This window comes from Urocitellus parryii, chromosome 8, assembly GCF_045843805.1.
Source record: "Urocitellus parryii isolate mUroPar1 chromosome 8, mUroPar1.hap1, whole genome shotgun sequence".
Classification (NCBI taxonomy): Eukaryota; Metazoa; Chordata; class Mammalia; order Rodentia; family Sciuridae; genus Urocitellus; species Urocitellus parryii.
Window position 1 is genome coordinate 104,823,243 of NC_135538.1, and position 13,152 is coordinate 104,836,394.

The 13,152-nt window shown below is 40.8% G+C and overlaps 1 protein-coding gene across 1 annotated transcript in view; it reads left to right on the forward strand.

Annotated features, from left to right (window-relative positions):
- The first annotated feature begins 590 nt into the window (after positions 1 to 590).
- Pla2g7 (phospholipase A2 group VII) overlaps positions 591 to 13,152 on the forward strand; it is a 36,158-nt gene continuing 23,596 nt past the window's right edge. The window contains exon 1 of the mRNA XM_026394466.2: positions 591 to 708. The gene's annotated coding sequence lies outside the window, so the exon portion shown is untranslated. The remainder of the gene's footprint in view (positions 709 to 13,152) is intronic.

Genomic DNA, 13,152 nt, shown 5'->3' on the forward strand with positions numbered 1-13,152 from the left:
CTCCGGGTTAAACTGGGCTGTATTGTAAATGTCCCCTTATAACAGCATTTTCCCCCAACTCACAAATGCATTTCCTTTGCACAAAGAAAGGAGACTGACACCAAGGCAGGCTTTCCAAGCTGCAGCCCAGTCCACACAATTTCCAAACTGGTGTTCAGTGTGCAATGTACGTACAAAGGGGATGCACCGTGCATTTCGGGTGACAGATGAGCGCGGAATCATTTAGTGATCTTTGTGAATTTAGAGAACAGATGAAACTAGCAAGACAGGCTTGATGTGGATGAGTTAAGCAGGAAACAGATCTAATGAGAATCTAGTGTGTGAACAGTACCTCGGGAGCTTAGCACTGTCAGAGGCACTGCGGGGACCCATCCCGAGGCGGGGGAGGCTCCCGGAGGGTCCAGGTTGCGGGTTCCCCAGCAAGAGAGTGCAGAGTGCACCGGAACAGGCTCACAAGCCGAGCCGCAGCTGTTTGTGCGAAGCCGGAGGCCGCATGCTCCTCCCCGTCCCTCCTCCCGCCACGCCGGGGGAGGAGAGGGTCTGACGATAGGGCCGAGCAGAGGGCGGAGGGCGCAGTGACCACAGTGACAGCGGATAGCTAGAGGCCAGTAGTGCTGGCGGCGAGAAGCAATCGGATTTGGTGTGTCCTGAGTCCCGTCTGTCTGCCCAGGGATCCAGGTTTCCGCAAGTGGCACAGCGCAGCGCCAGGTGAGGAGGGGTCCCCAGGGCGGGTGGGAGCCCCAGGAGAAGCGCCGGAGCGTTCCTCTAACGCAGACTCCGGCTGCGCCGGTGCGGGGAGCCAGGACCGCCACTCGCCCTGGCGGGCTAGGGGGAGCTGCAGAGCCCTCCAGCTGGTCCTGGGCGCAGTCCCTGAAGCTCTAACTAACTGAGCCAAACTTGTTTCCTCGAGGTTAGTGGCGGATCCCAAACCTTTTTCGGAGGAAGTAGCCCCAAGTATACGGTGCTAAGGGGGAGAATCTGGCTGGGCGAAGCGGGAATTAGAGGAGTTTTTTAAATCCACAGATCTCCTACGGAGACGGGCGCGCGTGTACACACACTCATACACCTTTCGGGAAATTTTTCTTTCGGAGCCCATTTCCAAGAAGCCGCTGTAGGAACAAAGTTACAAAAACAAAGCAATACAGCCCCTGCCTAGATCATCCCACTCCCTTCCAGATAAGATAAAGGTGTTTTGTTTTGTTACCTTGAGTCAGAGATGAGGCTCCTTTTGCAAAAGGCCAATCAAAAACAGATAATAGAAAACATTGTCTTCTTCATTATCTCCTGGAACTTTTGATAGAAGTTTCTGTCTCCCCAACTGGAAAAGTTTGGACTTTCCATCGGGCCTGTGGGTCTCAGAATTTCTGCACAGGTGGTAAAGGAGGAAGGCAAGTGGTATCTGACTCATACATAGGGACTTGCCACCTAAAGGGTGGCATACAGATTCAGGTTTGGGAGGCATATGTTAACAAATCAGTCTTGCACAAATGACCTTTGACCCAAATGAGAATGCTGAACTAGGAATCTGGTATATGAGTAGGAGCTGGAAAATGTATCCCCTGAAGCTTTAACAATCTTGGAGGTTCAGGGCATTAAGTATTTGGGGCTAACACTGAACTTGGGGATCAGGGCATTAAGTATTGGACTGGTCAGTAAAAAGATGGCTTTCTAGCCATGAGACACTTCAGAATTTCCAGCATCCAGGCAGATTTTCTCACAGAGGAAATTCTGGTGACCTTGCAGAATGTGGTCCTGTAGAAGGTGAAGACACAGCCTGCCACTTTGCATTTTCCAGCAAGCCACCTCAGCACCAGGCCCTTGGGTATTGAGGGTACTTTCCCTCCACCAGAAGTTTGTGCACAGGAACTGCTGCTGGCGGTGTGGCTCTTACTTGAACTGAGCACATCAGACTCAGAGCTGCCAGACAGTCAAACACCACAGACTGTTGCTTCCAGCAGAGCCACTGAGTATCAGAGCTAGATAAGATATTGACTCTCATTTTGCAGTAGAGAAATTCATCTCTGAGGTGTGAAAGGTTTGGCCAGCGCCCAAGACTTTCTCCTCATACAGAACTGTCAAATCAGGGCAGCAGTTTCTTCATTTCCCCTCTGTGCATTGGTCCCAATGAACATGCAGAGCCTGAACCATATTTTCTTACCTGGTTCTGTTTATACACAAATACAATTTATACCTCTCTTTAAGGTCTTTGTGGTCCTATTGGCATAGAGCATTAAGAAAAGGGCCAAATAGGTACCTGAGAAACTAGAATAGGAGCCTCTGAGAAGGCCAGATGAAATTTAAGAGTCCCCTCAATCTGTATTTTTTTCCCTAAAAACCTTCAAAGATGGGTACTTCTTGAAAAGAAAGATGATCAGTTGGCAGCTGTTTCTTTATACTCTGATTTATCTTAAGCCTGACCCCCCCCCACCCCATGATTCATGAAATTTGAAAGACATTCAGATTGACCCCTGGAGATACTGAGAAGTTTCGATTAAAGACAAGCATTGAAGAGAAAGTACCCTCAGTCTTAAAGAAGTTGAAGGGGACCATTTAGTTCTAAAGTCATATTGTTCCAGAATTCTGGGGAAGCTTTGTAGTTTGAAGGCATGAACAGAGGATTCTCACTGCCTTGCCCCTTTAAGCCAGATGCTTGTGATACGCCCTCAAAAAAAAGGCTGATAAATATAGGCTTATAGTTTTTTTTTAAATAAGCAGTAATTGAGAAGAAAGAAAACATTTACTGTAAGAATATTCATTGAATTAAGTGAACAGCCGATTCCTAGTAAAACTGTGTTCAGTCATTTATTCACGTCAAAAATATTAATTGAGCAGCACCTATGTGCCAGAAACATAGTATACAGCAATGAGTAAGATACATAAGCTGACTGCTGTCATGAAGTTCACATTCTAGAATGGACAGATGAGCTAGATGAGTTCATGTAGTGGTAAATACCCTGAAGAAAAGATGAGTGCTGTGGTATAGTGATGATTGGGGCAGTGGTGGTGGAGGTGACAGTAATGGTGGTGTGTATGTTAACAGGTGGGAGGGACTCTTTTTCTTGGATTCAGTTTGGAGGAGAGTCTTCCCTGATGGACTTGAGATGAGATGAGATCCCAGGAAGAAAGGTAGATGGTTCTGGCAAAAGAATCACAAGCCCAAAAGTCCTGGGAATAAATGGCATGTATGGGAAGCTCAGTTGGAAGGCCAGCATGGCCCTGGCCAGGCTAGGGAGAAGGAGACTTGGAGGAATGAGGAAGCAGAAGGGAAGCAGAAGCCAGGTCATGCTAAGTCTCACAGGCTGGAGCAAACCATTTAGAGTTTTTTCTAAGCACAGTAGAAGCCAAGAATGGTGTTTAAGCAGAGGCATCACATCACAGATTCATGTTTTCTATGAAAGTGCTGTGGATGCAGTGTGGAGAATGAATTCTAAGGGAAGAGGAGGAAGGAGACTAGCTCTAAGTTTATTGATGGTGACCTAGTGGAGGGTGACAGCAGTAGATGGGCATATGCTCCTTTTTTGGAGCTACAGTGGGAAGTTAATATTTCTCTGTCTCAAATCCTCCATCCACAAAATGGGGCTGGCATTGGTGTCTAGACCATTTATTCTGTAATGACATGTATGCAATACCCTTAAGGGTAATGTGGGTAATGTAACATTTATTACTATTTGCTAATATTGTGTTACTTTGAAGGATCTGTGCTTCAGTTTTATAATTTGTTCTAATAAATTTCAATGCATATTTTATTCTGCTCCATAAATATAACTTGTTATACATAGAAAATATTCTCTGTTCAGAGGTTTGAAAACCTTAACTAAGAGTTACCTATAAAGCACACCATCAGGGGCTGGGGATGTGGCTCAAGCAGTAGCCCGCTCGCCTGGCATGCGTGCGTCCCGGGTTTGATCCTCAACACCACATACAAACAAAGATGTTGTGTCTGCCGAAAACTAAAAAATAAATATTAAAATTCCCTCTTTCTCTCTCTCTCTCTCAAAAAAACACACCATCATAAAATTTCAGTATTATTAATGCTAAACACAATAGCTGGCTACATTTTGAAAGTTGAATGTGTTGGGGGAAAATTAAAAATGGGATATTTGAAGCTGAGGATTAGAAAAACATCAAAATCTCTTTTTTCTTTGGACAGATTGGCTTTTGTCCTGGCTATGGCTGCACAGATATCTGTGAGCGCAAAGATCTATAGATAATGGAAAATCTACACATGGCAGCAGAATTTCCAGAGAGGACCGTGGACCAGAGTTGAATAGAACTGTTTCCCTTAGTGAAGCTTCTCTCTCACAGGAGGCTCTTGAACTTTCCCCAGTTGATCTCTGACTAAGTTTTAGAGAATCAGAGAAGAATTTTGAAGTTGTTTACCAACTCAGATTGGGGGTGACCTTCTTATGACAGAACCTAACTGCCACATGAGGCAACCCCATGTCTTTTTTCTGACTCACTTTCATGTGCAACTTACAAAAATAGGATGTGCCTTTTAGAAGAAAAGAGTTCTTCCTCATTCACATTGTATGCAATAGAAATTTCAACTCTTTCTGATTTAATAGCCTTGGGTTATGCTCATTTGCCAGATGCCATTGGTTAATTATGGGTCACAGTGTGTCTGAATTCAAACTTGAAGTGACCAGTCTGCTGATTCAAATTGCTGACAACATGTGACAAGTCTAGAATCTGTTCAATTTCTGTTCTACCAAATCTACCACCTGAATTAGATGGTGGCAGAGGGATATCCTCAAGGGACATGTTACAGTCTCTCCAAAGACCCTGAATCTATTTTTTTTGATGCATGTAATGTTTTGAAATGCTCAATTAATTGCAGTCCTTTAAAAATCACTGGTTATTACATACAAATGTAGCTTTCCAGGTTCTCTTGAAAACAATGAGAAGATCTAGTATCTTGGAGTTCTCATTCCTGCATGAAAGTTATCAACTGCAGTAGAGGGGCAGTTGCCCCTTCTGCATGGTCCAGTTGTACAGTCCTGGTTCCATTACTTAGGCCTGTTTGACTCATTTAAGTTACTTATTGGCTGGCCCTTGTAGACTTTTGATTTTTAACCTCAGGTTACGACTCTCTAGTCCAACCTGCCCTTTCCACTTCTACCCTCTTCCAATGCAGGAATTCCTAGTCCTGTATCCCTTCTGGGAGGCCTTAGACTTGCACTTTGCTCCTTTGGTCAAGAGAAGAATATGAATTGTTGAAGAGCTTCCATTAATGGAGTTTAATAATCTGGGTGCACATGGGACATGTCTAAGACCTTTTGCCTAGAGCAGTACCTGTCACGTGCCATCTGGTCTGTGCATATCCCTCCGTTCCTTCTGTAGCTCTTCATGGGACCTGCTGTCTTGTTCTGTTATTGCTATGGTTATTGCTGGGCTATTGTCCTTTCATATGAGTCTGCATTTGTTAAAATCCTTAAAGCCTTAATCAGTGTGATAAGATGTGGTCTAACTGGTACAGAATATGATGGGAGGGTGGCCTCCCTTTCTTCAAAATGTTACACTTTTGTTATGCAGCTTAAGACGTCTTTAGTTTTTTGGGGTTTTTTTGGTTGTTATTATTAATCCATTATTCTTTTGACTTGTGTTTATAGCTTATTTTCCAGTTAGATTGTTCCTGATCATTTGCAGCAGAACTCATCACTGTACACTAGCTCACAACTAATGGTGATATTTGCTCTTCCAGGTGACATTGTCTTCAACATACTTGGTTGCCACATTAGGGGTCACTACTGGTATCCAGTGGATAGAGGCCAGGAATTGATAAACATCTACAACCCATAGGGAAGCTCCCCACACCATGAATCATGAGTAGCATGAAGTGGAGAATCTTTGCTTTAGAGTCAGGGCCTAAGTTCACATCCTGATTTAGGCTGCTTCCTCTATCTATAACCTTGGACATGTTATTTAACCTCTCTGTCTCTGTTTTCTCATCTGTATTTTGAACTCTCTGGACTAAATGTATTTGTTTATATAAAATGCTTAGAATAGTATCTGGCCCAGAGTAAATTATCATTATTGCTAACTGCCATACAAATGCAATCTTACTTTTCTACTTATGTTTGTACATAAGACATCAGGTGATTGAATTTGAAAGTTAGAACTTCATTTCTAATCTTACCTTTGTGGTATACATTTGTATATTTGTATATTTTATTTATTTAAAATATCTTCCCAGAACTGCCTTCCCTCTAAGGCTCACATTATAGTAGTCTCCCTTCTATCTGTGTTTTCAGTTATCCATGGTCAAATTGTGGTCAGGAAATAGTAAATGGAAAATTTCAACAATAAACAATTAATAAATTTTAAATGGCATGCCATTTTAAAATGTGTGCCATGGTCATCAGTATGATGAAACCTCGTGCCATCCTGCTATATCCCACTCTGTCCTACTTGGAAACTGAATCTTCCCTTTGTCTAGTGTATTCACACTGTATACACTACTTACCCATTAGTTACTTAGTAACTATCTTGATTATCAGGTCTACTGTCAGGGTATTTCAGTGCTTGTTTTCAAATAACTTTTATTTTACTTTACAATAGCCTCCAAATGCAAGCGTAGTGATACAAAAGAGGCATTAGAGCATAAAACACCCAGGACAGATTAACTGTGATACAATGTAGCAAATGTTGCAGGGCATGTAGGAAAAAACATGTATAGTGTGGTACTATCTGTGATTTCAGGCATCCACTGGGAGTCTTGGAAAGTATCCCTCATGTATAACGAGGGATTACTGTACCGTTTTTTCAGATTCATTATATTCTTCTGTTTGGGATTATAGGTGTCAAGTTTAATACTAGAGTTCCCATTTGAAGGACATGAACATTGAGTTCCTCTAGTAAAAGAGGATCTTGTTCAATCCCGGTTTCTCCCTTTAACTGGAGCCTCTGTACTCACAGCCTAGTCACTGGGGTCTCTTCTATATGACAGGCTGCTGGAGCTAGGCAGAAGCTAGTAATAGTATTTGGGTAATAATAGTGACATTCCTGTGAGGGATGTAAGCCCATGATTAATGCTCCTCTTTGACAGATGAGGAGAGAGAAGCAAAAAAAAAAAAAAAAAAAATGAGTAAGAACTTACTGTGTTCGCTAAGCCAATAAGTAGCAGATTCAGGATTCAAACCTTGGCAGCTGGAAGTCAGAGCCAGATTTCTGAGTCTTTTATTCTGCCGCAGGGGAAATTGTCTCAAAGATCATACCTGGGACCTTATACCTATCATCATATAGCCACGAATACATACAACTCTCAAAAGACCTGTTACTCTCACACTAATAATATTGTATATATGATGTGTGTGTGTGTGTGTGTGTGTGTGTGTGTGTGTTTCTTGTGCCTCTGCTATATTTTATTTGTTAAGGGCATGGATTGGTTTTGGCTTAAGTTTTTCATAATTTAAGGATTCCGATCCATTAAGGAGAAGCCACAATTATTCCTTGAAAAAACTATTCTTCAGAAGCTCTAAGCTTACTGGAATATTAGAGAGTATTATATTATAACTGAGGTGCCCATGCTGGCTTATCTGAGCAGGCAGCCTGGAGGACTGAATCAGAGAGTAACCTCAGGAATCCCAGTGTGGCAGCAAGCTGCACAGTGATCTTAGATAACGTTTATCCTTTATGGCCTTTAAGGCATAAAACAGAGGGCATCTGGACATTTGTACATTGAATACAGGTGAGCTCCTGTTTTCCAGATGTGAGTAGAATTAATTAATTTTATTTTATTTGCAGCTTTTAAGCACTTATAAGTGACTATTATTAAAGTATTTTCACAATTAGGAAACTGCTTCTTATTTTGCTTTTTTTGACTCTACCTCTTTTCTGAGGTTGTGAAATGATTACACAACAGTTGTTATCAACTGTGTCCAACGTAAGAGGCCTTAGATACTTCTGCAAAAAGTCACTTGAGTCTTACACTTTTGAGAGGGTGTAAGATTAAGTTCTGATCTAACATGGTAGAAATAAAAAAATGTTAGAGTTGATGTATGTTTTCTAGTTCCTAGTTTCAATATCAGCCAATATGGATAGGAAATTGTTTTTGAAAAGAATCATATATCGTAGATGAAGATGGCAACTCAGAGTCTAACCTCACCCATGCATCTTTTTACTTTAGCATTCCTAGTAGTGAACCAGTGAGCAATGTTTGAATCCTTTTTAAGACAGGTGAAATAAACATTATAAATGACCTAATTATCAAAACATTGTTCCATTTATTGTCCAGGTATCTGCCTCCCAATAGATTGTTTTGGAATGAAATAAATATTTCTTCCTTATTAAACTAGGATGCACTTGCTTCAGCCTTCTCTTAAACCAACCTTCTCTTAACCTTGGCATCTTGACACCTGGGGGTATTCCTGTGTTGTGAGGGTTCTCCTGCGTGTGGTAGGATATTCAGCAGCATCCCCAGTCTGTACCCATTAGATGGCAGTAGCAGCCCCCTTTCCAGCTATGACAACCCCAAATATCTCCAGACCTTCTCTTCTGCCATCCCTCACCCACTTTTAAGGATCCTTGTGACTACATCAGGCCCAAGGGTTAATCTATGGTAATCTCCCCATTTTAAGGGCAATCAAGATTAAGGGCATTAACTTCATCTACATTCTTAATTTCCCTTTGCCATGCAACATAACATCTTCACACATTCTAGGGGTTAGAATGAGGGCTGGGTATGTGTGTGGGGTGTGATCCCATTCTAAAAATTAATCAATCTTTCTTTTCTTCTTTGCCTCCTTGCTTCCTTCCATCCTTCCTGGGCTTCTAGGAATTCAACCCAGAGGCACTTTACCACTGAGCCACATCCCCAGCCCTTTTATTTTATTTTATTTTGGGACACGGTCTTACTAAATTGCTTAGGGCCTAGCTAAATTACTGAGGCTGGCTTCCAAATTGCGATCCCTCTGCCTCAGCCTCCCAAATTGCTGAGATAACAGGCATGTTCCATCATGCCCAGGAAGAATATTTTTTTTTCTGATTCTTTACTAATAACAGAAGAGTTGAGACATGTTTGCCCTTGTCTCTTGCCAGGAATGGATTTTGCTTGATCAGCTTGTTATCTCTGGACAGAAATTCCAGATTTGAAACTGACATTTTACTGTTTGTTTTGGTTTGCCTTTTTGTTTCAAAAAAAGCAAGTAGTGCCTAATGAGAACTTAATAGTGATGGATAAAGGGAAATCAGAACTAGTGGTGGTCATGCTTGAATTTGGATCTCTCAGCTGAGATTTGAAGAGCAAGTAAGTTTCAGCAGTAGATATGAAATCTACATTTTAAAAAAACAAGTGACATCAATTTAAATCTCAAATAGGATGTATGATCTGAGCTTTCACTTTTGATCATCTTCTCTATGGTTGAGAAGGCAAAATTGAAGAAAATTATTTTCAGTCTTTACTATTTAAAAAATTATTAATTTTTAGCCAGGTGTGGTGGTGCACTTAAAGTCCTCAGGGATATTAAGGCAGGAGAATCTCTGGAGCTCATTAGTTCAGGACCAGTTGGGCAAAATAGGGAGAGACAACCCCCTGCCTTCAAAAACATTTTGAGTGTATATTGCCACTGATTTAAAACATTAGAAAAGAGAAAAGTAGATATAAGGATTACAAATTACTATCAGTTTCTAACTATATAAACTCTCCAATGATAACATTTTCAAAAATTAAAATAACATTTATTTTGTCTCTCTCCCTCCTCTTCCTCTTCAATTTTATATATCTTTTTCTGGGATCATGGGAAAATTCTCTTAATTCTCCACATGATATTTTACTTTGGCTTAGACATAAGCACTTCATGATCATACAAACTCTTAATTAAATGTCCTTTAAAATATTTATTAGTAAAGCAATACATTTTATTGTAAAAGATGTAAAACAATGGTAAAAATACCCAGGAGTCCATCATCCTTCTTATATCCATTGGTTTTTTAGTATGAATTTTTACGTGGCAATTTCTATATATTTTTTCAATTAAATTTTATTGTGGTCAGTTTTCCTCAATCATAAAGAATTATTTTATACACAGGTTAATAATAGAATAAAACACCATTGATGTCATCCCCTGACTGACATTGTAGGGTTTCCATTATAGGTATATACATATGTATACTGTCTCTTATAGATTTGAAATGCATATTGTGCTACACTAAGTTTTTAGAGTTCTGTTTCCCTATGTATAAGGTCTTTTTATGCTAATCCCAAAAATGTAATTTAAAGGTCAGTTAAGGATATGGACAATTTAAGACTTGCTAAATTGCCTCCCCAAACTCAGTGTATTCATTTGTAAGCCTGACATTGTTCTGTAATATTTTTGGTGTTAAAACATAAGTCCTGTGTTCCCAGGCTTTTGCCTTACCAGCTGTTGTTCTTTTTGTACAATTGTATCTTTCTCAAAGAAAATCTGACATTTTTGTATTGGCCTGTGGTGATGGCTGTGGAAGTGCTTTTCATTCACACGATTGTGAAGAATGCTGTATCAAGGGTTCCAGAAGAGTCTTCTTGGAGTCTCTAGTTCCAAGAGATGTTCAAAGTCACCACCAGACTTTTTGGGGTTCTGCTTCTGAAATGTAAAGATGTTTCTAGATGATTTGTATCCCACACTTGAGGAAATGGCACTTATTGGTAGAAAGAAAAGTTTAAGAGTTAAAGACGTGTTTTTGAATCATTCTTCTGTGTTCAGGTTCAGAGGCCTCTGTGGTCATCTCTCACACGTCTCCACCAGTGAAAGGGGAAAGAAGCCGGTGTCCAAGGGAGCCAAGGGTCTTGGCTGTTTATAGTGGAGTTTGGTTTAGAAAAGCAAGCTTTGCTCTCATTTTGGTAACATGGGAAATGCTTGGTCATTTATTTAAATTATATAATACTTTCATGGAGAATTGTTTACAGTAAAATCACATAAAACAATAAAACAGGTGGTATATGAACTAAAGCTAGAGAAGTAGATCAGAAACCAGAAGAATGTGTTGTTAAGGGTCCACCAGGCATGTAGAACTATCAGAAATTTGAAAGGTAAGGGGTATTAGGGAAAGAAACCTGAAAAAGTGACATGTTAATTAAATGTAAAGTCATTATATGGAGTGAGCATAGTGTATAGGTGCTCAGCAGGCACTGGGGGAAGCTGAAGTTGGTGTCCAAAAGATCAGTGTCCCTAGAGCATAGAATAGGGGAAGACAGAGGAGGGGTTAGCATTGGCCCAGAACTAGGTCAGAGGCAAAGGAGAGGGAAAAAGCTCTGATGTTCTTTGTTTTCCTTGGAGAAGAATGTTTTCAGCTCTTCTATCGTGAGTGATAGGAGGGCAGGTGGAAGGATACTTGTCCATTTAAGAAGAAAAGACTATAGTTTAGTAGAGAGAAGTGCACTAAGGAATAAGGAAGGGGCTACCATGAAATCACTGGGACACAAACAGAACCAGGCATAGCTGTGTTTAAGGGAGAAGGCTCCAGACCCTGTACTTTCCATCCCGTGTTCCCAACACACACACATGCTTACATGCACACACATCATTGGACTGAGGATACACACAGACACCATTTTGCAGTGCAGAAGTCATTCCTATGCTAATCCAGCAAACAGTCATGGTGCATCAGGTGGGTGAGAGCTCCTCATTACTGGGCACAATGGGACATATTACAAATTGTAGGGCAGAAGTCCAAACTAGGATATTCAGTGTCCTCGGTGTGCGACACCTTCCTTCCTCTTCCTGTGCACCCAGATCATCCTGCTCACGTAACTCCTCTTCCTGTTAGCTCCAGTGTGACCAGAGAATAGAATGGGAGAAGGCTTTTAATTTCCCCTCCTCCCATCCCAGAACTGATCATTCCCCCTTGTGCCTGCACTGAACCTATTTCTGTCCAAACATCTCTAATTCAAAATTACACTTTATAGAATCCATAGCTCCCTCCATACCTTCCCAGCACTTAACCAAAGTGGGACAAAGACATTTCAGAAGCCACAAGCACTGCAAATTCTGCAGATCCTCATCCTTTGCATCTTGTGCAGCATAAAGACCATACTGTGCTAGCAAACAAAGCTCAGGTGTATATTAACTTTAGAATAATAACTCCTTTCTAGGTTTTTCTGATTAAACTATTCTAACTAAATTCATGGAGGCTGAAATTTTCCCATCATTTTGGAGTCCTTATGCACCATTTCTCTGCAGGGGTTTAATGTGCCTCTGTGGGGGTTACTAGTAGAAACCAAAGAAACCAGCCATGTGCTCAGTGATTGGCATATGGAGGGTGCTGAGGAAGGTTTGGATGGATGGGTGTGTCCATGGATTGTCTAGTACATAGACTATGGTGTACATCATGGACAAAAGGAAGCTCTATTAGAAAGAAAGAAAGAAATTGCCATAAGCATTGAGGGGAAGGAGGCAAGTGCCTCTGGTTGGGAAAACCCGAGAAGAGCATTGTGGAGGGAAAGCCCCCAACTCGACTGATTGGGAAATAAGGTGAAAGCAAGCCTGATGATGTGCCCATATCTCAGGTCGAATGCATTAATGAAGGGTCTGCACATCTTTGTAAGCCTAAAACAACACAAATCAAATTCCTAGGCATAGTATTAGATGTATCTACTTGCTCAGCAAGAGGGCAAAGAGTTATTTCTCTTTAACATATCTTTCAGCCCTCTTCATTTCCTGGTGTTTGATTTTGTCCCATCTCTCAGTTGGGTTTATGTAGACTAGTGGTGTTTGACTGGGTGTCTCCAAGAGACACTTGACATTGTTAAAACTTGTGGGGAGGATGCCAAATACGTATAATCATACCACTTAAATATAATCACTGAGATGATATTTCTCTGGGATTTCTGAATTATAGTAATCTAGAATTCTTTCCGTGTTTTACTTTCACCATGATTCCCTAGAGAGATTATATTAATCTAGAATGTATTATGGAATTGTATTCATCTAGAATTCTGGGATTATGTTTACCCAGAATTTTTCTATTTGTATATGAATTATATATTTAAAATTTAAATAAGATCATAAAGATTGTTTACTTAGGCACTTCAGAGAATTGTTGGACTCCAAAATTTGTCATCCACATAACTCAGTCCTTTGTTGGTAATGGTGCTGCCTAACTACTCATTGTAAGGACAAGGGACTACATGAAGTAAGGAGTTGGACACACGGCTGGTACATAGTAGGTGCTTAATAA